This window comes from Nycticebus coucang, chromosome 9 (genome assembly GCF_027406575.1).
Source record: "Nycticebus coucang isolate mNycCou1 chromosome 9, mNycCou1.pri, whole genome shotgun sequence".
Lineage (NCBI taxonomy): Eukaryota > Metazoa > Chordata > Mammalia > Primates > Lorisidae > Nycticebus > Nycticebus coucang.
In genome coordinates this window covers 135,446,822-135,471,813 of record NC_069788.1, presented here as the reverse complement: position 1 = coordinate 135,471,813, position 24,992 = coordinate 135,446,822, and the positions used below count along the sequence as shown (strand labels likewise).

The 24,992-nt window shown below is 43.2% G+C and overlaps 1 pseudogene; it reads right to left on the bottom strand.

The window, feature by feature from the left end:
• LOC128593314 (small G protein signaling modulator 1-like) overlaps positions 1-24,992 on the bottom strand; it is a 97,445-nt pseudogene that overhangs the window by 25,794 nt on the left and 46,659 nt on the right.

The window sequence follows — 24,992 nt, the reverse complement described above, 5'->3', positions numbered from 1 at the left end:
ATCTACAAGACAGTGGAACAATACCTTCAAAATACTGAGAGAAAATAACTACAATCTAGAGCTGCATATTCCGTGAAAACACCTTGCAAGAATAAGGTGAGATGAATACTGTTCAAAATGGAGAGATACTCTGCAACAGGACATGCTAAAGAGTGCACTTCGTACAAAAAGACAGGTATCCCAGAACGAGAGGCCTATGATGTAAGAAGGAATGAAACGCTAAGGATGTGGATGCCACTGGGGCATGTGCCCCTCAACAAGGGAGAGAACCAAGAAAGAGGTAAATATGAGACGGAAAATAGAAGAGAAGCAAAGCAAAGGGGACGTGAGATGCGGGTGGATGACAACTACAGCTCAGGCATGGGGACAGGGCAAGGCCTGAAAGCTTCGGGAATTCTTTGGATGTCCCAAATAAATAAACCTGACATATCCAAATACTTGAGAAGAGATTTTTAGAAAACTGGAAGATTCGGAGGAGTGAATTGATGATAAATACATAGCAAAGTCAGTAAAAAACCTCCTTTCAGCTGATGTCCCTTGGCTTGGACTTTCTGGCAAGGAAGCAAATTTGAATATTCAAAAGACACTGGATCTGAGTCTAAATCACAAAGCTCATCATCAAGGTTGCTGGTGATCAAGTGCTTACGATATTCCAGGCACATGGGACTTTAACTTGTTAATTTTGAAAGCAACTTAGGAAGGAATAGGGAAACGGAGGCTCAGAAGGGATCAAGTGACTTGCCAAAGCTGAGATTTGAACCCAGGATTATTTACTGCAAAACCTGTGTTCTGTAAATATTTTCCTCCCTCCCAAATGTGTTTCTATAGTGAATCCTCTGTGATGGGCAAAATGCAACAACCCAGAGGGCTCACTACCGGGTTGTTCTGGATAAAGGGTTTGTGGTACATCCCCTCCACCCTACAGCTGGAGCTGATAATTGAGTGGAGATTCCTGGTGACTTACAGAGTAGGTGACACCACTGGACGACACAGGGGACATCTCATTGTTGGCAGAAGTGGTCACAACCAGAGAAGCCAGCGCAGGGAAGAGGCTTTCCATCTCAGGCTCCTCTGAGAGGTTGTCCTCACTGTCCATCTGGCTACGTTTCTCTGCCTCGCTGCCCCGCCAGCTCTCCATCACAGTATCATCCTTTTCAGGCAGGGCCACGTCCATGCTGCCAGTGATGGACATGAACTCATCCATGCTCTCATTGGCAAGGAGGTCACTCTCCAGGCTGTCCTGCACAGCCAGCTCCTCACGAGCCTCGTCCTGGGAAGTGGTGGCCTCACTGCTCTGCCTGTCATCCATGCTGCTGTCCCTGGGTTGCAGCACTGGGGGGATATTCCGCTGGGCATCCAGGACACTGTCTTCTGTGCTCAGACTGGGCTCCGAGTGCTCCGAGAGGCCCGAGGAGAAGTTATGGGAGGAGGGATGCCCAGAGTCTGGGGAACAAGTGCCGTTCACCAGGTTCCCATTCGGGATCTTGGGCTGTTTCCCTTCCAACCTGCCTTCAGTTTCCACCTGCTCCACCTCATCAACAGACTCAAACACCTGAGGACAAGGTGCACAGAGACAGATGGACTAGGATTCCCTGCTCACAGCAGCAACCTGAGTACCCAACAACAGGGATCAGTCCAAACATGCCACATGCACACAGTGGAATACCAGACAACCAAGTGAAAAGAGAGGTAGAACAAGGCAGAATACAGATTCCTGCTTGTGATAAATAAAAACGTGACCTCCATGCTCGTGTGTGCATAGAATAAGCCAGAAGGGGACCTAGGGCATTGAAATGGGGGAAGAACATGTTTTTTCATCAGACAGACCTCTACCACGTGCACATCATTCTTTAAAAGGAAAAAAAAAAGGGATCAATTTTTAAAAGAGTCTTTTATAGCCATGTGGTTGATAATTATGGATCAATTTTAAAATGTAGTTGGATATATATGAGACACTATGAAGAAATATCCAGGATACATTTTAAAGATTTATTTGTGTTTCTTTATGTCCTCAGGTCATATCCCATCAAGGTTAGACAGCCAAAAACTGTATTCCAAAGTCACCTGAAATATTTCTTTTCTGTTATCTCACCAACTTGATTTATGGTTAGTTTTGTATATTTCTGTGCTTTTAAAAACTTATTTTGGATTTAATTGGTTTAAGATAAGTAAAAAATTTGCCTAACTCCATTTAAATTCAAAGTCAAAATTAGAAAAAAGAAAAAGCATATTGAGGGAAATGTAGCTTCTTTCCCTGTCCCCTCCCCCTCTTGGTAATCATTTTGATTTAACTCTGGTTTATCTTTCTGCTGTTTTTTTTTTTTTTTTTTTGTAGAGACAGAGTCTCACTGTACCGCCCTCGGGTAGAGTGCCGTGGCGTCACCCGGCTCACAGCAACCTCTAATTCCTGGGCTTACGCGATTCTCCTGCCTCAGCCTCCTGAGCAGCTGGGACTACAGGCGCCCACCTCTTTCTGCTGTTTTTGAAAGCAGATGCAAAAATATACCTATATTAATATTTCCTCTTTTTACAAGAAAGGTGACATACTACACATGTTTCTTTTCTTCTTTGATATCGAGGGAGATCGAGCTATCTCTTTTCATCAAATGAAATGGAAAGTTCTTGAACACATTGATGGCATTTATGTAGAATTTTTTTTAAAGACTACTAAACACTGCTATATTTGCTATAACATTGCTATATTATTTACAGCTTTCTGTTATGTAAAGGCATACAGAAGGTCTTGAAAGGATATTCAGCAAAATGATGATGGTTATGTTATTTCAATGGTGGGCAGCCAGGGATTAAAGATGATCAAAGTAAACTTTGACTTTCTCTGCAATGTTTTAGTTTTTTTACAGGGGGACTAGATTCATATGTTACTTGGAAAAAACTTGACTTTTAAAGCTAGTATGAAAAGCTTAAATAACCCAGAAAATGAACTGCAAATGATGGACATCCAATCCCCATCACCCGGGGTGGAAGGGAGGGGCATGGGCTGGCAGGGTGAGGCCGGTGGAAGGGGTGGGGCCTCTGAGCGGTCACCTGTGTGCTGCTGCTGGAGTCACTGTGCAGGCGGATGTTCTGCTGGCCCGAGCTGCAGCTCTGGGAGGACTGAGAGAAGGAATAGGAGGGAGAGAGGGTGAGGCTGCATCCTGGCCCGCAGCAGGAGTGTCTGCTGGTCTGTGAGCCAGGAAGCCTGATTTCCTCTCTATCCTGACTGGCTCACCCCCTCAGGGGCTCAGCTTTTTAGCTATAAAATGCAAAGAGGGAACCACTCCCTGTTTCCCGGAGCTTCCTCAGAGACTGCTTTGGCCTCTGGGCCTCCACCTCCCACCTCCACAACTGGAGCACCCACCATCAACCGCTCTGTACTTGAGACGTCTGCCAGATATTTTAGCTCAGAGTAACTGGTTGTCTTTATGGTCATTTTTATTTACCTGCTCCCTGCATATGTGCCTTCTGCCCTTGAATTTGGCAGTTCTTGCCTATTCTGATGCTATGCCTGGCCATGTGGCTTGCTTCAGTCCTCGGGATTAGCAAACTTAACTCAGTAGAGGCTTAAAACGTGCTTGTGCATTTCTGGCTTATCTCTTCAGCATCTGCTCCTTGCTGGAGGGACAATGAGGCCCCTGGTGCACACAGCTGTGTCATCACAGACAAACGAGAGTGCCCAACTGAGATCAACAAACCTTTTAGTTAACCAGACACAGACAGCTGATGCCAGAGTGAGCCTCACCCAGCCCAGCTCAGAGCAGAACCTCTCACCTGGTCTCACAGACTGGTGAGCAAAAATAAACGTTGATTGTTGGAAGTCACTGACTTTTGGTGGTTGTTTGTTATACAGCAGTATCATAGCAATTGATAACTGATAGAGATAACTGGTGAACAGAATTAACCTTTTTTTTCTGAGCTCCTGCTTGAGGCTGTTTAACTGGAGGTTCTGGGAGGTTACTGGAACATTCTTGACATTCTAGGACATTTCTGACAGTAACTAGCACGTAGTAGGTACTCAATAAGCATTTGTTAAATCAATTAAAGCCAGACATTGTGCTAGGGACTTTATATACCTTGTCTTGTTTGAGCTATACACAAACCTCCTCTGTACACCTGATTATTCCCACTTTATAGATGCAGAAACTGAGGCCCAGAAGAAAAGGTGCTTGCAGGAGACCCCAGAGCTAGGTAAGGGTGGAGTTAGAACCCAGGTCTAATTGCAGAGTCATTCACCACCCCCAACCTCAAAAATAAAGCCATGAGTGGTACTGTCCCAAAACCCCAGACACTCAGCCTAATAAAGCAAGTCTTGGCCTTCACCACCCCTCTTGTTCCCTAAAGCCACTGCTGTCACCTCATTGCTGATGGTGGAGTCTCTGTGCATCATTCGGTGCAGGTGGCTGTCTAGGCTGGCTCCCGAGGAGCATTTGGCCAGAGCTGCAGCATGTGACTCCCGCTCCCTCTGTCGCACGATTGCTTCGCAGCCCAGCCACTCGGCCATGGTCTGTGCGTAGCAGGCATGAATCTGCTCATCCACCTGCCAGGGCAGATGCAAGGTCACTTGAAATGCTGAGGCCCCTGGAGAGAGTCAGCCTCACCTGAAGAGAGTGGCTCTGAACCATCCAACATTCATGCAATTAGCAATTAGATATTCGCCGAGTACCTACGATGTCACATCTAGCACTGGCAAGGCCCTGAAGGCACAGGAAAGGGAACAAGCTACATCTTTCTTTCATTTTTTCCCCTTCCTCCCTCCCACCCTTCTTTCTTCCTTCTCTCTCTCCATTTTTTTTTTCTTGTTTGTTTTTTGAAATAAGGTCTCTCTCTGTTGCCTGGGCTAAAATGCAGTGATGTCATCATAGTGATTACAACTTACTGCAACTTCAAACTCACGGGCTCAAACAATCTGTCTGCCTCAGCCTCCCTAGCAGCTGGGACTATAAAGCTGTGCCATTCTTCCCGGCTAATTTTTCTGTTTTTTAAGAGACAGGGTCACACTCTCGCTTAGGCTGGTCTTCTCTTAGCCTCCAGTGATCTTCCTGCCTCAGCCTCCCAAAGTGCTGGGATTACAGGTGTGAGCCACTATGCCTGGCCTCTCTCTTCATGCACACAACCATTGTTGAGCCCCTACTATGTGCCACACAATGTACAGGCCCTGGGAACACCAAAAGGAAAAGACTACTTCTTTCCTTTTGTACTACTTTCCTTCCTTCATTTCTCACTCAAACATTCATTCACTGATTCATCTGATTTGATAAGCCAGATGATGAGTACATAGGACTTCTGTATTATTTTGCAACTTCTTGTGAACCTGTAATTACAGATGCTCATTAACTTACAGTGGTGTTAAGACCAGATAAAACTATCACAAATCAAAAACACTGTAAGTCAAAAATGCATTTTTGGTGTGCCAGAGCCCAATAAGCTCATTGTAAAGTCAAAAATTCATTATGTTGAACCATCATGAGTAAGGGATCATCTATATTTCAAAATAAACTTTTTGAAAATATTAATTGCATCTGTTTCTTTTTTACTTCTTAAATATAACCACTAAAACATTTAAAATTGTAAATGTGCTACAATAATCAAGATAGCATGGTATTTACAGGACAGACACATGGATTAATGGAACAGAATAGAAAACCCAGGAACAGACACACAAATCCGCCCAAACAATTTTGGACAAAGATGCAGAAGCAATTCAGTGGGGAAAAGATATTTTTTCGACAGATGGTGATAGAGCAATCGGATATTCACAAGCAAAAAATGAACTCAAAATGTTCTATATTTAATGTAAATACAAAACTTCTAGGAGAAACTGTAGGAGATCTTCAGAATCTAGATCTATATCAAAAGCACAATCCATAAAAGAAAAACTTGCTAAACTGAAGTTCATCAAAAATTTAAAAATTTGTTTTATAAAAAACTCTAGGGCCTGGCACAGTGGCTCACACCTATAATCCCAGCACTCTAGGATGCCAAGGCAGGAAGATCATTTGACCTCAGGAGTTCGAGACCAGCCTGAGCAAGAGTGAGACCCCCTGTCTCTACAAAAAGTAGAAAAATTAGCCGACATCATGGCAGATGCCTGTAGTCCCAGCTACTAGGGAGGCTGAGGCAGGAGGATCAACTGAACCCAGGAGTTTGAGGTTGCTGTGAGCTAGGCTGATACCAGGGCACTCTAGCTTGGGCAACAGAGTGAGATTCTGTCTCAAAAAAAAAGACTAAACTAAAAATGACTCTATTAAAAAGATGACAAACTAAGACTGGAAGGAAATATTTGCAAACCATGTATTTGACAAAGGACTATTACCTGAATATAGAAAGAACTCTCAGCAATCCAATTAGAAAACTGGCAAAAGGCATGAGCAGCCATTTCACCAGAGAAGATATACAATGGTAAATAAGTGCATGCAAAGATGTCCAACCTCATTAGCCATTTGAGAAATGCAAATTGAGAACCATAATGAAATATCATTTATATACCGTCAGAGTGGCTAAAATACAAAAGAGGGGCAACATCAATCCCGGGTGAAGATGCAAGTGGGAATAATTCATATATTGCTGGGGGTAACATGAAATGGTACAGCAGCTGCAAGTTTCCCAGTTTCTTATAAAACCAAACATGCAACTACCATATGACTCAGCAATTGGATTCTTGCTCATTTGTTACCAGAGATATGATAACTTGTACTCATCCAACATACACACATGGTATTGGCATGAATGGTACATGAATGTTCTTTGCAGCTTTATTTGTAATAGCCAAAAAACTAGAAACAATCTAGCTATATGCACCAAAAGGTGTGTAGTTAAACTGTAGAACATCCGCCTCATAGAATACTGTGCAGCCACAAAGAGGAATCAGTCCCAATAAGTTACATACCAAATTATTCTATTTATACAACACTCTTAAAATGACAAAGTTATAGAAATGGAGAACGTATTATTAGTGGTTTACAGGAATTAGGGACAGGCGCTGGAAGGAGGTAGGTGTAACTATAAAAGTACAACATCTCAGGGTCCCTTTGGTATTACAGATAGTCTGTATGTTGCCTCTGGTGATGGACACAAATGTGCACATGTGAGAAGATGGCAGAGAACAAAACCCACACACACACACACACACAAGTATCGGTAAAACTGGGGAAATCTAAATAAGATTAGTATATTGTAGCAGTGTCAATACCCTGGTTGTGATATTGTATTACATGACAATTTTGCAGGATGTTACCATTGGAAGAAGTTGGGTAAAGGATGCATGTTATTTCATTACATTATTTCTTACAACTGTATGTGGATTGATAGTTATAGCAAAATAAAATGTTTATTAAAAAAATTACAGGCAGGCTGGGTGTGGTGGCTCACGCCTGTAATCCTAACACTTTGGGAGGGTGAGGGTGAAGGATCATTCAAGCCAGAAGTTTGAAATTGCAGTGAGCTATGATGATACCACAGCATGCTAGCCCAAGTGACAGAGTGAGACCTAGCTCAAAAAAATTCTGTTTTACATATGTAGCCGGTGTTGTCTACCTATTAGCACTAACGTTGGGGTTCCTGTCTCCCCAACATCTCCCAGATCCATCTTGGTCCAACATGAGGAGAGAGTTCCCCTAGCCTCAGAGTATCTGGTTCCTTTTGTTGCTAAAGATCCTAGCACCCACGGGTCACCAACCTCCTTTCTTTCTGTTTCTGTCATCCCGAACTGGTAGTGGCCCAGGAGGAAGGGCCACACGGCCTTGCGGATCTCTGGCTGGATGCCTCCGTAGTAAATGAGATGCAGCAGCTCCTGCGGTTCGTAACTCTGTGGAGGGCAGGGCAGAAGCAGACTGTGGTCATCTAAAGATCAGGAAATGGACTCCGTGGCCTAGCAGCCCTGCTCCTCGGACCCATCCTCCAAATATCCTGATGTGAGCACACAAAGCCATGCATAACTAGATATTCATCACAGCGTCATATGAAAAAGCCACGCCCCAGCAATTCTTCAACTGCCCACAAACATAAACATGCACACCACATGGGTACGCCACACAGGGATTTAAAGAGGGGGGCACATCTATCAGGACCTACATAAAAAGATGCTCAATGTGTATCACTGAGGGGGGAAAAAAAACAAGAGGCAGAACATGTCTACTATGAACCCATTTTTATAAAAAGAAAAAGAAAGGGCTGTATATAATGAAGTAATCTTTCCAATCTCCCGTCAATTTTCCATACTGTGTTAATGTGGAAATACCTTGGAGTTATTAATTTTGGTTCAGCTTTAAGAAAACATCTCCAAAGCAAATTAATCCAAAATGAACATTTCCAGCTGCTGCCTCATATGCCAATACATTTTGTGCAAAAGTGAGATGACTTTAATAGCTTACCTGCTTGCCTTTTTTTTTTTTTTTAATTCATTTTCAGGCAAAGGCTTTGCAGCTACAGTTAGTGAAGCTGAGGGACTGGCAGGTTCTAAAACGTGTGCATGTGGGAAGTCCTGAGGGTGCTAGAAGGCTGCTCTGAAAGGCTCCAGAGACCCTGCTTTCCTCTGACCTCTTTGCTTCACGTTCCACCTATTTCACATCTTAACACTAATTTTAGGTGTACGCTGGAGCCCACATCTGGACTCCATTTCCCAGCCTCCTTTGCAGTTAGGTTTGGCCATGTGGCAGGTACATGGCCAATGGGGTATGCTCCTCCATTCTCCCTTTCTGCCAGCTGGAGGCAGACGATCATGAGGCCCTGGAAGACCATAGGACCACAAGACCCTAGGACCCTGAACCTCTCAGAGGAAGGGGGATGCCTACTTGCCAGGAACGCCCATCTCCAGAACTGCTGAGTGAGCAAGAAATAAAACTTTATGGTGTCAGGCAACTGAAATAGTGGGGACTGTTTGTTACTGGGGCTCAGGCTACACTCACACAGCAATGCAACTAACAAGGGTGAAAACACGGCCAAAGGCTGGGAATGCTGTTAGATGAACAAATATTTATTTTTAAATGAACAAATATTCATTTCTGACTATTGTTTCAACCAATTTGTCCTTAGACTGGTGCTTCCCCAATGGGAAAGATCATCAAAAATATATATATATTCTTGGGCTCTACTCCCAGAGATGCTAAATCAACAAAACTGGAGCTGAGCCCAGAAATCTATAAATCTTTTAAATTCCTCGGGAAATATGCACACTCAGAGACTGCTGTGGGATAGGAACATTATGACCTTTGGAGAATATGGGTGGGTGTATCTATTTAAATTATTTAAATTTTAAATGTACATCAAGCACTTTTACTTCTAGGAATCCTCTCTTGTAATAAAAGCACTAGTACAGAAAGGTATGTGCTTATAAAGATGTCAACTGCAACATAGTTTGAAATAATTTAGGGAGAATTTGAATAAATTATGGGGCATCCACATGTGAAATGCTAAGGTTCTAACATTCAATATTTCACCTAGAGATCTGAGGGATGTCCTCGATATAAATGTAAATTTGTCACTTAAAGTATAAATGTCCCTCACTTAAAAAATAGGCAATATAAACATTATGAAGATATGGCTTTGTATCTATTACATATTATATGTAGATATAATATTTCTATATGTATTATATCTACACATAAATCTATAAAGATACAAAGATAAAGACAAAGATATGTACTATAGATATAAATATAGATAAAACATATACAGATATAGGTATTTTATGTAGATTTGCATCTATAGATATAGATGTATAGAAATAAAGATATATAGAGATATTCCTATGGATAAACATAGGAAATATTCAGAAGTGTCTACACCAAACTGAGGATCAAAGCATCATTCATTCGAATGATCCAAACTAGAGGGATGAAGGAGAAAGACAGCATTTAAAATTTTATTTTAATTTTGTACACCTGCATTCTTCATGTTTGGAATTGTTACAATAAGTAGGTATTACTCCTATAATTTTTAAAAAACCCAACTCTTTCTGGCAAAAAGAAAAATAATCTTTCTGTTTGCCCAGATTTGGAATCTGATTTGTCTTTACCACCGAATCCAGTGGCATCTTAGAAGTAATGTACAGAATAGCACCTTCCTTCAAGGTGTGGAAGCCAGCCTGGCCCAGGTGCTCACCAGCTCAGCCCTCCTCAGTCCCTGGGTGGGGAAGGTACTCAGAAATTGGGCCACTAGATTGATTCAGTGTGGAGGAAACAGGTATGTCCTTCTAAACTTTGTTCTTGGCAGAGATAAACCAGTGCTTCTCAAAGTGGGTTCTACCTTCCTGCTAGGCATAGAAGGCACTTTTCTAATAAAGGTTTCAGTGGCTAAATACATTCAAGGGAATATTCCATATCCTCTCTCCCATGCCCCAATTTCTTAAGGGTGGCAAGGATATTGTATGGCCAAGGCTCTGAGAAGTCCTGCAAAATACAGAGAACTGTTTAACTTCATTTGCCTATTTGCCTATGAAACTTTTTTTAAACATAAACATTTCTCTTCCAGAAATATTTGTATTCTAATAAAAAAAAATCTTAGAAAGAATTCCAAGTGAACTATCTGGGCCCAAGACAGAGATGGAACAAAGACTTTAGAACAGTGGTGGAAGGGTTTTCTTGGTCTAGCTGCCTCCCTCTAACTTAGCTACTCTTAGGTAGTTTGGACTAGGCCGTAAATTCCTCCTAGCTGGGGTCATGTCTCAGCATTTTCTACAGAACTGAGCATACAGCTGATGCTTAATAATAAATGTTCAGTGACCAATTCATTCTTTACTCCCAGGTGAGCATATGTTTTCTATTCCCTCTATCTCCATCCTAGAGGGCAGAAGTGAGCTGTGGGTCTTAGAACTCTCAGCAAGAGGAAGGGAGGTTCAGTTTGTCTATGCAGAATTCAAGCAAGGCAACTTGAGCCCCCACAAGCAGGTGGGATTTTTTCTTAGGTAACAAGGTGACAAGATGACCTTCCCTGCAGCCTCGGCACCATTGCAGGTCAACCTCAGTTAAGCCTTACTGTGCTGTCCTGAAGGTACTGCTCCCAGATCCCGGCCGTCAGTCCCTGTCCAGCATCACAGGGCAAGTCTGGAGACATGATCATGTGATTGACCAGGGCTGACAAGTGGGTCCTCACAGTGGACAAGTGTCTGCAGTAGGCAAGCCCTGTCAGGGGAGGGAAGGAAAGTGTCATCATCCACCACCTGATACCACCTCACCTTGTCTCATGAAGTCTCCAGGGTCTGTCCTAGTCCCCTTCTTACTGAACTCCCATAATTCAGTGAATTCTCATCATCTCCTCTCCCCTTTTCCAGACAAGGAAGGTGAGGCCCACATGGGGACTGTCACTTGCTGACTTGACTGTTCATTAGCTCTGTTACCCTTGGGAAGTCTGATCTCCTTTCTTAGTCTCTGTCCAGGTGGTTCCACTCTCCCCTGCTGGAAGCCAAAAAGTTTAATTAATAGGCTGGAGTCACAGAAGGGCATGAAGGAAGGGGGTCTGTGACTCCGCAGGTTCGCTATGGCTCTGTCTGCTTTCAGTCCACACAAAGAAAGAGAATGTGAGATATGGTTGAATCCCATCCAAATTGCATTTGGATGGGTATACATCTCAAAGAAAGGAAATCAATGGCTCAAAGAAATATCTGCACTCCCATGTACATCACAGTACTATTCACAACAACCAACACAGAGAATCAAGCAAAGTGTCCACCAACCGATGAATGGATAAAGAGAATGTGGTACATATGGTACAATGGAATACTATCCAGCCATTAAAAAGGAGTGGAATCCATCATTTGCAGCAACATGGATGGAACTGGCAAGAAGCCAGGCACAAAAAGACAAATATTTCATGTTTTCACTCATATGTGGGAGCTGCTCGTTGTAGAAGGAGAGAGTACAGTGGTGGTTGCCAGAGGCTGGGAAGACAAGTTTGTTCATGGGTATAAAAATATAGTTAGAAAGAAGAAATAAGTTCTCAAATTTGATAGTACAGTAGAGAAATTATAGTTAACAAAAATTTACTGTATTTTTCAAAAGAGCTCAGAAGAGAAGAATTGTAATGTCCCAACACAAAGAAAAGATAAATGTTTGAGCTAAGGGATATAACAATTACCCAGACTTGATCAATACACACTGCATACCTATAAAAATAACACAAGTACCCCCAAAATGCGTACAATTACAAGCTATAAAACAATTCAAAAAGATTCCCACTCAAATTGCAGGTGGATAAGAAAAGGCCCAGCACGGAAGTAACTGGGGAGATGCTGAGGGCACTTAGTTTGCTTTCAGAGATGGCCCCGCCCCCTTAAGGGGGTACCTGACAAGGCGACACGCCTTATCTGTCCCACTCTGATCACCTGGAGGGTGCTTGGCAAAGTGCCTAGTACAGAGGAAGGACTGAGCCAATGCCAGCCAATGCTGTTGTTAGCTCTGATCATGCCCCTTCCTTCTGCCTCTTTCTGTCCCTTTCTTCTCCAATTTCCAGAGAGAATTCTGAACCTTCTGGAAACTGAGGACTCACCTTGAAAAACTTCTTGATAATATTTACAGAGCATGCATGACATGCCAGGGAGCTGTCCCGAGTCTTTGCCTCAACCCTATGAAGCAGGGACCATTATTATCTCCAGCTGAGGCACAGACTGGTTATGTCCCTTGCACAAGTCACTTTGCTGCAAAGTGTGGAGTTGGGATTTGAAACCAGGACACTGGGCACCATAACCTGGACTCTCAACCACTGTCAGGGATGAGCCAGATTGTCCAATGACATCCATTCCAGAGCCATCTCAACCTCTACCCCTTCCTCCAGGAAGATCTTCAAATTGGGTACAAAAATACCTGCCCAGTACCTGTTCCATGCCCAGCCATGCACCGGGATGAGTAACAAAATAATAGGCAAAACCCCATCCTAGCGGAGCTCACGGTCTACCTGTCTTTTCAGGCACCTGGGCATGTGACCTGCACTGCTATTTCATAGGCCCATGCAAGTTGTATTAAGACTTTTCTAGAATTTCTGAAAATATACACATTTTATTTCCCCCATGGAGGCTGTGAAGCTGGGGTAAATAAAACCTGATAAGAATCAATATAGCAGAGAAGAAAACAACAAAGCCTTTGGAGTCAAGCAGGCCAGGGTTTGAATCCTCAGCTCTGCTGTTTCACTATGCTACTCTGTGCCTTAGTTTCCTCATCTTGTTAAATGAGAATAATCAGAATAGCAGTATTATGAAATTAATTTTTAAAGTTTTAGGAAGAGATCAGACTACCTTACTCTTCTGCCTCTGCCCACAGGAGAAGGGAGCTGAAATTTATTGAGCATCCACGACATGCAATATTAGGTGTTTGGAGCTTTATATGATACATGCTTCTTAATCAATCCTGAAAACAAACCCTCCAACGTGGGCCCTGGGGATGGAAAGGTTATTAAACCAAGTTTCTGTTCCCCAGGTACTCCTCTGTTCGCTGCTCTCTCTTGGGATCCAGGGACACAATTTATCTCCAATCTGTAGATGAGAAAACTGAGGCTCAGAGAGAGGTTAACACAACTTCATGGAAATCAGACATCTATGGAGTAAAGGAGCAGAGGTTCAAACTCCAGAGCTGATTTCCTCTGATACTGCTGGCATACAATAGGCACTCCATAACTGCTCCTCATAGACCACACTGGCAATGAAGGCCTATACGTACATCCATAGAAGGCTCTGGAAAGGATCTGGTACTTCATGTTGTCACAGAGAAGTTTCAGGGGAGCCCTGCAGATGGAGAGAGAGAAAGATGCTTTGAATAGATCCAAACATAGCCCAGTTTTCTGGCGAGGAGCAGAACTCAAGAGCGTAGGTTAAATCCAGACAGAGGGAGTGGAGGAAGACCTGCCATAATATTATTTCTACCCATATAGCATCAATGCCCCTTCTTCTATCAGTGCCCCAATTTTCCTTTCAGGAATCAACCCCTCCATAACTCTGTCCTAATGCTTCAGATGGAGATGACTCTACCTGGTACAGAACCCAGGTTGGGCTCATAGTGATTGGATCAGAGATGATTATGTGATCCAATCCAGGGCAATGGGAATCAGCCCTGGGACTTTTATTGGAACTACTATAGCAAACAGACACACTTTCTCTCTCCCTCTTTTTTTTTTTTGTCTGAGTCTCTAAGCAAGTGGGATATAGGTCAGTGTCTGCTGGGAGCCATCTTTGCCACTGCCTGGGAAGGGCCTATCTGACAATGGAACCATCACAGAGGCAAACAAAGCTAAGAGAAAAACAGAGAGAGAGAGTCCTATGGGAGCACCTGGATCCAGCCATGCCTGAAGACACTGTGCCTCTGAACTTCTCAGTTACATCAACAAATTTTCTTTTTCACTTCAACCAGTTTGAAGTGGATTGCTGTCACTTGCAGAAAGAGTTCTGACTTCTAGAGTGACCCAGGTGAACCAAAGTGAGCCAAACTTGGATTCAGAATCTGGCTGTTTGCAAAGTAGGTGATGCCTCCAACCTTCTCCTTGCATGGGAATCTTGGTGGGGGGAGGCTTTTTTTGGCTGAAAGAGGAAAGAGGAGCAAGACTCCACCATTGTTGAAGAAAACAAAGATTTTTGGAAGGACACTGCATATTCTTACAGAGGACAGAATGGAATAATATCTGAGGACACCCAGAAAAACCTAGGGAGACCTGCGGGGGAAGAGTAGCTGAAGTCATTATACACATGGAGGCATTAAACATTAAAGTGTCTCACTTTGTGTCCTCAGCCTCAGGTCTGAGGCTCAGACTTGCTCAGGTTACATAAGACGGCATCACGCTGGCAACTGTCCCACAGGGAACTTGGCTCTCCACAAGACAGTGAGCTCCCCGTCACTCCAAGTGTGTAAGCAGATGCCAAAACAGGGGCAAAAGGTTACAGCAATATTTCTCACTGGTCCATGGATCACGATCCCAAAATTTACTTGGGGTTTCATCAAAATGTAAATTCCTGGGCTCCACACAGACCTACTCAATCATGACTGGTGGGAAGTTGCCCAGGAACTGGTATGTTTTGATCTCCTCTGGTGAAGTTTGGGAATCTGTGGTTCTAGCATCACTTCTCAAACAAAGCATGGACATGCTCTTGGGATCATGTTAAATACAGATTCCGATCTAACAAGTTTGGGAAGGGAGAATGAGAATCTTCCCAGGTGATAATGCTGGTTCACTGAACACACACTGTGGAGCCAGGGGTTACATAACTTCAAAAATGTGATGCCAGCTCCCACCCCTTACATGAAGACTGGATCACCATGGGGACAGAAACCAGCAAGGACAAAAGGATTCCATTCTCCCAGGCCAGGCCAGCCAGGAATTGGCTGAATAGCTCCAAAGAGACAAAAACTCTATGGGCAAACAAATAGAGTTGAGTTTGAGATTTAACTGTATATAATAAAGCAGTAAGTGCCACTTATTGACTATTACTCTGTGCCAGGCACCACATGCTGGCTGCTTTCAACCATTATGTGATTTGGTCCTTACAGTAGCCATGTAAAGTGAGCATTAGAATATCCATTTTGTGGAGATGAAATCTGAGATGAATGTGGTTGGCATCAAGTAATATTTCTGGTATTCTTCTGGCTTCTAGGCACATGGTAGGGCTGTGCTTCGTGGCCCCTCGTGCATGGGACAAATGGGTTGTGAGCAGAAATGGCATGTGCTGCTTTTGAGTGGAGCATTTATTGTTGGTTCAGGTCCACCAGAGCTATGGCTCCTTCTGTCACTGTGATTGGCAGTATTCAGGGTGGTAATTTGCCTTTTAGTGTGGAGAAAGCAGAACCCCTAGCTGACCCATTATAGACACAGAGCAGGCCTGATATATAAAGCTTTGTTGTAAAAATACACCAGGATTTTGGGACTGTTTGTTACCGCAGCGTAACCTTGTTTATCCTGAAACACATAAGTCAACTCCAATAGCTAGGACTTCACAAACTTAGCATTGAACTCAGATCTGGATGATTTCATAGCCTACGTCTTCTCTGAATTTAGTGCAGGAGAAGAAAAGGCATCCTCTAGTGTTGGAAATCCTTCAGCCCCCTCCATTTACGGCTTGAGGCCCTCATACCTTTCATGGTTGCAACCATTGGTTGAGTGCCATCAGCTGAGCCACTCTGTGAACAGGATGAACAAGAGGATTTCTGGGGACTGGGTTGCCACAGGGATGGGAGGTTGCTTACTGAGACTTCCATCAGATCCTGGGGCACTGTGGTGGACAGAAGAAAGGGCAGAAGAAAAGCCCCGGTTAAGCCTGTGTAGATCACAGAAAGCTCTCTCCAAAGCAAGCAGTTTATCCCCAGGCTAGCACAGGCATAGAGAAAGATCCCCGAACGTGACAACAGGAAACAACAACCCCAATCATCATTTAACCCTGACCCTTCGGCCTGCCTGATCCAATGAAAGCCATCACCAAAACCTGACGGCCCAGCAGATGTGGCAGAGAGGACGACAGGCAAAAAAAGAAAGACAGAGATGAACCAAGAAAATAGGCCCAATCTGAGAATGGCGGCCAAGCCTTGCCACGTTGTCATTTAGTCATGCTCATAGGACGGTGCAGGAAGGAAGGGGAGCCTACTGGGTGCTGCTGGGGGAGGCTAATGTTCTGGAAGCCCCAGATACAGACTTCATGGGAGCTTCTAGTAGTGGGATTGAAGGGGGCTGGACTCAAAAGACAAGGCAGGGGACCGAAGGGCAAGAGAACAATAGCGTCCCCTCTGAACAAGGAAGAGGGCAAACACACTGTCTGTGGTCCTGAGCCACAGAGCTGCTGCACCAAGCAGGTCTCAAATAGATTGGCAACCCCCTGGAATCACATTGGGTGCTTGTTAAAGAGTCATAAACCCATCCTATACCTGGCCTCCCAAACTAAGACCTACTGGAGACAGAGCCCTCAAATTGCTATTTTTAAAACAATTTTGATACAGCAGTCACGTTGGAGAGACCCTGATCTCCTAACTCTTGGACGCCGGTGATTTCTGACCACCTGCTCCAAAGATACAGCACTTATACTTTCTCTTATTTTATTTTTCTTTCTCAGATTCATGAAAACTTCAGTATCTGCAAAACTACATGACAAACGTGCATTATACATGTAACTGGGGACACATGCATTACAAATTCTATAGTCAATTGCCTGGCCTTTTGGCACTTCTAGACAGGTGCGAAAGTTTTATTTTCTCAGGGCAGGGCTCAGTAAACTTTTTCTGTAAAGGGCCAGGTAGTAAACATTTTAGGGTTTGTAAGCCACTGATAGAGATCAGTGCTACTCAATGCTACTCTTGTAGTGCCAATGTAGCCATGAACAAATATAAATAAATAAGCATGGGTATGTGCCAATAAAACTTTATACATAAATACGGAAATGTGAATTTCATGTCATTTTCACATGTCAAAAAATAATCTTCTTTTGATTTTATTTGATCATTTACAAATTTAAAAGTCATTCTTAGCTCATGGGCTATACAGAAAATAAGGCTAGATTGGGCCCAGGGGTCTTCATTTTCTAATCCTTGTTCTAAGAAATTAAGAGAGTTGCACATTTTCCCACATATCATGCATTGCAAGGACAATTGGTAATGCCCTTCCTCTTCCTTTGGACTCCCAGGGGTGGGGGACTTGTGGATCTGGCCTCTCTGGTCATCAGAGAGCTCAGCAGCTGACCGGGGTCAGCTCCCCCCAACAGACAGAATACGAAGCTGCCTACAGAATGTCATTCTTGTGGCCACCAAACATAGCTCCTTACACTATTCTTCTCCATGCATATTCACCCACGAGCTAACCAAGAAAGACCAGTGAGCCCCTGTCAAATGTTTGAGAAAAATATCCCTAGTTCTTAGCCAATCTTGGGGAAGTATTGATCAGTTCAGCTCAGATGTGGCAACCATATCTGCACTCCAGCTCTCACACACATGCAGACATCACTAATAGATCCCTTTGCTACTGAGCCCACCATACTCCAAGCTGCCTTCTGCAGGGTGGAGGCTGAACAGTGAGAGGGCATCACTTTGAATCCTGCAGGACCAACACTCAAATGACAACGTGGCAGAGGTGGCTGGCACCCAGCCCAGAAAAGAGGCGAGCCTGAATATTACTGGGGGGCTGTTCCTTCAGGCCCAGTGTAGGGAACGTGGCATCCCATTTGGCTCGTGCCCAGCGACTCCCCCTGGCCATCACCAGCATTGACCGGCCTACAGGAACCATCATCCAGACACGACCCACGGAGACAGGGGAGGTGCTGCCAAAGAGGTTGGGGGCAACTTGAGATACAAAACAAAAAGAACTAGTGAGATGGGAGGTCTGAGGTGGGCAGGAAACCGTGACATCTGGAAAATCCAATTCCCAGAGGCTCCAACCCTTCCCCTACCCTGGTCTACACAGCTCCCACATATATTATCTGTGATCTACAGAAGAAAGAATGCTGAATAAAATGCCTACTGGGTGCTGGGTGCTGGGCTAGGCAGCTGGCCTTATCATTAGTGACCCTGCAAGGGATGCCTTTACAGAATGCATTCCCCCATTCTATAGAAGAAGAAAGTGAGGCTCAGAATGATGACGTAACTTAACCACCCAAGCCCCACCAGGTAGTAACCAGCATATCTGGTCATTTTGACTAAAGTCCCTCTTCATTTTCCACTGAAAACAGATGTTACTTACTGAGTGTGGGTACTATCATCATCCAACAGTAGAGATTAGGAATCAGAGGCACAAAGAATTTAAGCAACACACCCAAGACCACCCGGCTAACAAGTGGTGGAGACAAGATTCCACCCCACAGGACTTGGCTCTGACATCCTGCTCATCTCATTATGTGAGGAAAACCTCAAATGTTTTCCCATAGGCCCTTCTCCCTACACCATCCGTTCACAATCGGGGCAATTTTGGCAACATCTGGAGATATTTTTGGTTGTCACAACTTGGGGATTAAATAGATTCTACTGGCATCTAGTGGCTGAACCTAGGCTCTTCAATGCACAGGACTAACCTCATCTCCTCCCCAACAGAATTATTCAGCACCAAATACCCATAGTGCTGAGGCTCAGAAACCCTGCACTAGACCAGCACTCTGCAATAGCAACCAAGTTAAAAATCTTTCTAGTATCCACATTAAAAAAGGTAAAAAGAAACAGGTGAAATCAACTCCAACAATACATTTTGTTCAATATATCCAAAATGTTGTCTTTTTCACATATCATCAATATAAAATTAGTAATGAGATATTTTATATTCTTTCTTCCTTTCAGATAGAGTCTTTAAAATCTGGGATGGGAGTAACAGCTTCCCTGCAACTGGGAACAGCAAGTCTGGGGAGACAAGATTCCAGGCATCTCTGGCCGCTGGGATCTGCCTATAATCATCCCTTTGAGGATACAGGGAGCCAGCAAGGGACATCTGGACCCCAAGAGGAGGACAAAAACAGTGGAAAACTGGCAAGTGGTTGCGTGTGTTCGATCGACCTAATCACGCCGGCAACCTAAGTACAAGCAGCAGTGAGACTGCAAACCGGAAAGGCCTTACCTGTGAACTGTTTCAGTGTTCTTGGACTTGGCACTCAGTCGAACTGCCTTGGGGAGAGCTTCAGCAGGAGTGTGGAGAACTTTGGGCATCGTCTGGGGCCCCAGACTGAGCCACTAAGCTGGGTGCAGGAAGCCACTGTGAAAGAACCGCCCTGGCAAGCTCCACCCTCAGGGTCTCAGAGCAAGGATTGGGCAGGTCAAAGTAACCTACTGACTGAGCAGCCTAAAGGCGGGGACTGAGCTGCCTTACAGCCTTAATCCTTAGAGGCAGAGTGAGACGGAGCCTTGGGCTGTTGCCCTGGGTAGAGTGCCGTGACATCACAGCTCCTAGCAACCTCAAACTCCTGGGCTTGGTGCCGCCCAGACGTCCATAAGAGCTGTGCAGAGAACCCCAACCAGTGACCCGCACCCACCGGGCCTCCACATTCCCTGACCAGGAACTGTGGGAGCCACGCAACCCTGCATCCTCCCTCTTATGTCCTCCCTCCTGTGTCCTCCCAGCTTCCACACTAGCCCATTCATCTGGACAGGGACTCTGGTAGCTGCGTGCCCTTTGGGGCCCTCCCTGCCTCTGCGCAGAGCTCTTCTCCTGGCCAGAGACTGCTGGAGCCTTAGCTCTCTGTGCCAAAGTCACTGGGCGCCTGGCACTCCCAGAACCATGTGCACCACCCCCAGCCCTGTTGCTGGATCCGGGTGTGTCACAAACTGGAGCTGTTTCCACAACCAGAACTCCCTAGCTAGAGCAGCCCCAGAGGAACTACACAGGGTCACTCCCTACGAAGATCCAGCAACAATAGAGTGATCCCTCTGGGGTCTAATCTTGGAGAGACACCTCCCCAACTCTGAGGACAGCCAGAGGCAACGGTGAAAAACAATCATGAGGCGAAACCAACAGAAAAACTCTGGCAATATGAATAATCAGAGTAGATCAACTCCCCCAAGGATCAATGGGGCAGAAACAGCACAAGACCTCATGCACAAACAAATAGCTGAGATGTCAGAAATTGAATTCAGGATCTGGATAGCAAATAAGATCAAATTAGAATTCCAAAAGTTATCTCAAGAATTCAACAGATTCAAAGACCAAATGACCAAAGATTTCGACACATTGAGATAAGAAGTTGCATCCCTCAAAGATCTGAGAAACACAGTAGAATCCCTTAGTAACAGAATGGAGCAAGCAGAAGTAAGGATTTCTGACATTGAAGACAAAGCTTTCGAATGCTCCCAACCCCTCAAAGAAGAAGAGAAATGGAGAGCAAAAACAGACCACTCTCTCAGAGAGCTCTTGGATAATTTGAAGAAAACCAATATTAGTCTTATGGGGATCCCCGAAAGTGATGAAGTGGTTTCACAAGGCACAGAGTCTCTCCATGAGATTATGAAGGAGAACTTTCCAGATATGCCAAGAGATTCTGAAATTCAGATAGCAGACAGTTTCAGAACTCCAGCACGACTCAACCCAAATAAGACATCCCCCAGACACATCATAATCAATTTCACTAAAGTTAATATGAAGGAGAAAATTCTGAAAGCTGCCAGACGAAAGAAAACCATTACCTACAAGGGGAAGAATATCAGAGTAACTGCAGATCTTTCTGCTGAAACCTTTCAAGCTAGAAGAGGATGGTCATTGACTTTTAATCTCCTAAAACAAAATAAATTTCAACACAGGATCCTGTACCCACCTAAACTGAACTTCATCTATGACAGAGAAATTAAATACTTCAACGATATTCACATGTTGAAGAAATTTGCCACAACTAAACCAGCTCTCCAGGACATTCTTAGACCTATCCTCCATAAAGACCAGCGTAATTCTCCATCACAAAAGTAAACCCACCAAAAAAATTCTTGATCAAATTCCAACTTCCACAGTCGCAAAAGGATTCAAAATGTCCACCGGTATCTCGAAAGGCTTATCAATACTCTCAATTAATGTGAATGGTTTAAACTGTCCTCTAAAGAGGCACGGGTTGGCGGACTGGATACAAAAACTCAAGCCAGATATCTGCTGCATACAAGAATCGCATCTTACATTAAAAGACAGATATAGACTCAAGGTGAAGGGATGGTCATCTATATTCCAGGCAAATGGAAAGCAGAAAAAAGCAGGCATTGCAATCCTGTTTGCAGACGTAATAGGCTTTAAATCAACCAAAATAATTAAGGATAAGGATGGACACTTCATATTTGTTAAAGGTAATACTCAATATGATGAGATCTCAATTATTAATATTTATGCACTCAACCACAACGCACCTCAATTTATAAGAGAAACTCTAACAGACATGAGCAACTCGATTTCCTCCACTTCCACAGTAGTTGGAGATTTTAACACCCCTTTAGCAGTCCTGGATAGATCCTCCAAAAAGAAGCTAAGCAAAGAAATTTTAGATTTAAACTCAACCATTCGACATCTGGACTTAACAGACATCTACAGAACATTTCATCCCCCCCAAACTGAATACACATTCTTCTCATCAGCCCACTGAACATACTTCAAAATCGACCACATCCTAGGCCACAAATCTAACCTCAGCAAATTAAAAAACATAGAAATTATTCCTTGCATCTTCTCAGACCATCATGGAATAAAAGTTGAACTAAATAAACACAGGAACCTGCATACCCATACAAAAACATGGAAGCTAAACAACCTTATGCTGAAGGATACATGGGTTATAGATGAGATTAAGAAGGAAATCACCGTATTTTTGGAACAAAACAACAATCAAGACACGAATTACCAGAACCTCTGGGATACTGCAAAGGCAGTCCTAAGAGGGAAATTTATAGCACTGCAAGCCTTCCTCATGAAAACCGAAAGAGAGGAAGTCAATAACTTTTTTTTTTTTTTGTGGTTTTTGGCCAAGGCTGGGTTTTAACCCGCCACCTCCGGCATATGGGACCGGCGCCCTACTCCTTGAGCTACAGGCGCTACCCGGAAGTCAATAACTTAATGGAACATCTCAAGCAACTGTAGAAAGAAGAACACTTCAACCCCAATTGCAGCAGAAGAAAAGAAATAACCAAAATCAGAGCAGAATTAAATGAAATTGAAAACAAAAGAATTATACAACAGATCAATAAATCCAAAAGCTGGTTTTTTGAAAAGATCAATAAAATAGATAAACCTTTGGCCAACCTAACCAGGAAAAAAAGAGTGAAATCTCTAATTTCATCAATCAGAAATGGTAATGATGAAATAACAACAGACCCCTCAGAAATTCAAAAAATCCTTAACAAATACTACAAGAAACTCTATTCTCACAAATATGAAAATCTGAAAGAAATCGACCAATACCTGGAAGTACGCCACCTACCAAGACTTAGCCAGAACGAAGCGGAAATGTTGAACAGGCCTATATCAAGTTCTGAAATAGCATCAACTATACAAAATCTCCCTAAAAAGAAAAGCCCAGGACCACATGGCTTTACGTCAGAATTCTACCAAACATTTAAAGAAGAACTAGTACCTATACTACTAAACCTCTTCCAAAATATAGAAAAAGAAGGAATATTACCCAGCACCTTCTACGAAGCAAACATCACCTTGATCCCCAAACCACAGAAAGACCCAACAAGAAAAGAAAATTATAGACCAATATCACTAATGAATATAGATGCTAAAATACTCAATAAGATCCTAACAAACAGAATCCAACAACACATCAAAAAAATTATACACCATAACCCAGTCGGCTTTATCCCAGGGTCTCAAGCCTGGTTCAATATACGTAAATCTATAAATGTAATTCAACACATAAACAAACTTAAAAATAAAGACCATATGATTCTTTCAATTGATGCAGAAAAAGCTTTTGATAATATTCAGCATCCCTTCATGATCAGAGCACTTAAGAAAATTGGTATACAAGGGACATTTCTTAAACTAAAAGAGGCCATCTACAGCAAACCCACAGCCAATATCGTATTGAATGGAGTTAAATTGAAATCATTTCCACTTAGATCAGGAACCAGGCAAGGTTGCCCATTGTCTCCATTGCTCTTTAACATTGTGATGGAACTTTTAGCCATTGCAATTAGGGAAAAAAAGGCGATCAAGGGTATCCACATAGGGTCAGAAGAGATCAAACTTTCACTCTTCGCAGATGATATGATCGTATATCTGGAAAACACTAGGGATTCTACTACAAAACTTTTAGAAGTGATCAGGGAATATAGCAATGTCTCAGGCTACAAAATCAACACCCATAAATCTGTAGCCTTTATATATACCAACAATAACCAAGCCGAACAAACATCAAGGACTCTATTTTTTCACAGTAGTGCCAAAGAAGATGACATATTTGGGAGTATACCTAACAAAGGACGTGAAAGATCTCTACAAAGAGAACTATGAAACTCTAAGAAAAGAAATAGCCGAAGATGTTAACAGATGGAAAAACACACCATGCTCATGGCTGGGAAGAATCAACATTGTTAAAATGTCCATACTGCCCAAAGCAATATATAATTTTAATGCAATTCCTATTAAAGCTCCATTGTCATACTTTAAAGATCTTGAAAAAATAATACTTCGTTTTATATGGAATCAGAAAAACCTCAAATAGCCAAAACATTACTGAGCAATAAAAACAAACCAGGAGGAATCACGCTACCAGACCTGAGACTGTACTATAAATCCATAGTGATCAAAACAGCATGTTACTGGCACAAAAGCAGAGAAGTAGATGTCTGGAACAGAATAGAGAACCAAGAGATGGATCCAGCTACTTCCGTTATTTGATATTTGACAAGCCAATTAAAAACATTCAGTGGGGAAGAGATTCCCTATTTAAGAAATGGTGCTGGGTAAACTGGCTGGCAACCTGTAGAAGATTGAAACTGGACCCACACCTTTCACCATTAACTAAGATAGACTCTCCCTGGATAAAAGATTTAAACTTAAGACATGAAACTATAAAAATACTTGAAGAAAGTGCAGGGAAAACTCTTGAAGGACTCGGCCTGGGTGAATATTTTATGAGGAGGACTCCCCAGGCAATTGAAGCAGTATCAAAAATACACTACTGGGACCTGATCAAACTAAAAAGCTCTGCACAGCCAAGAACATAGTGAGTCAAGCAAGCAGACAGCCCTCAGAATGGGAGAAAATATTTGCAGGTTATACCTCCGATAAAGGTCTAATAACCAGAATCCATAGAGAACTCAAACGTATTAACAAGAAAAGAACATGTGACCCCATCTCAGGGTGGGCAAGGGACTTGAAGAGAAACTTCTCTAAAGAAGACCGACGCACAATCTACAAACACATGAGAAAAAGCTCATCATCCTTAATCATCAGAGAAATGCAAATCAAAGCAACTCTGAGACATCACCTAACCCCAGTAAGAGTAGCCCACATAACAAAATCCCAAAACCAGAAATGTTGGTGTGGATGTGGAGGAAAGGGCACACTTCTACGCTGCTGGTGGGAATGCCCACTAATACGTTCCTTCTGGAAGGATGTTTGGAGAATACTTAGAGACCTAAAAATAGACC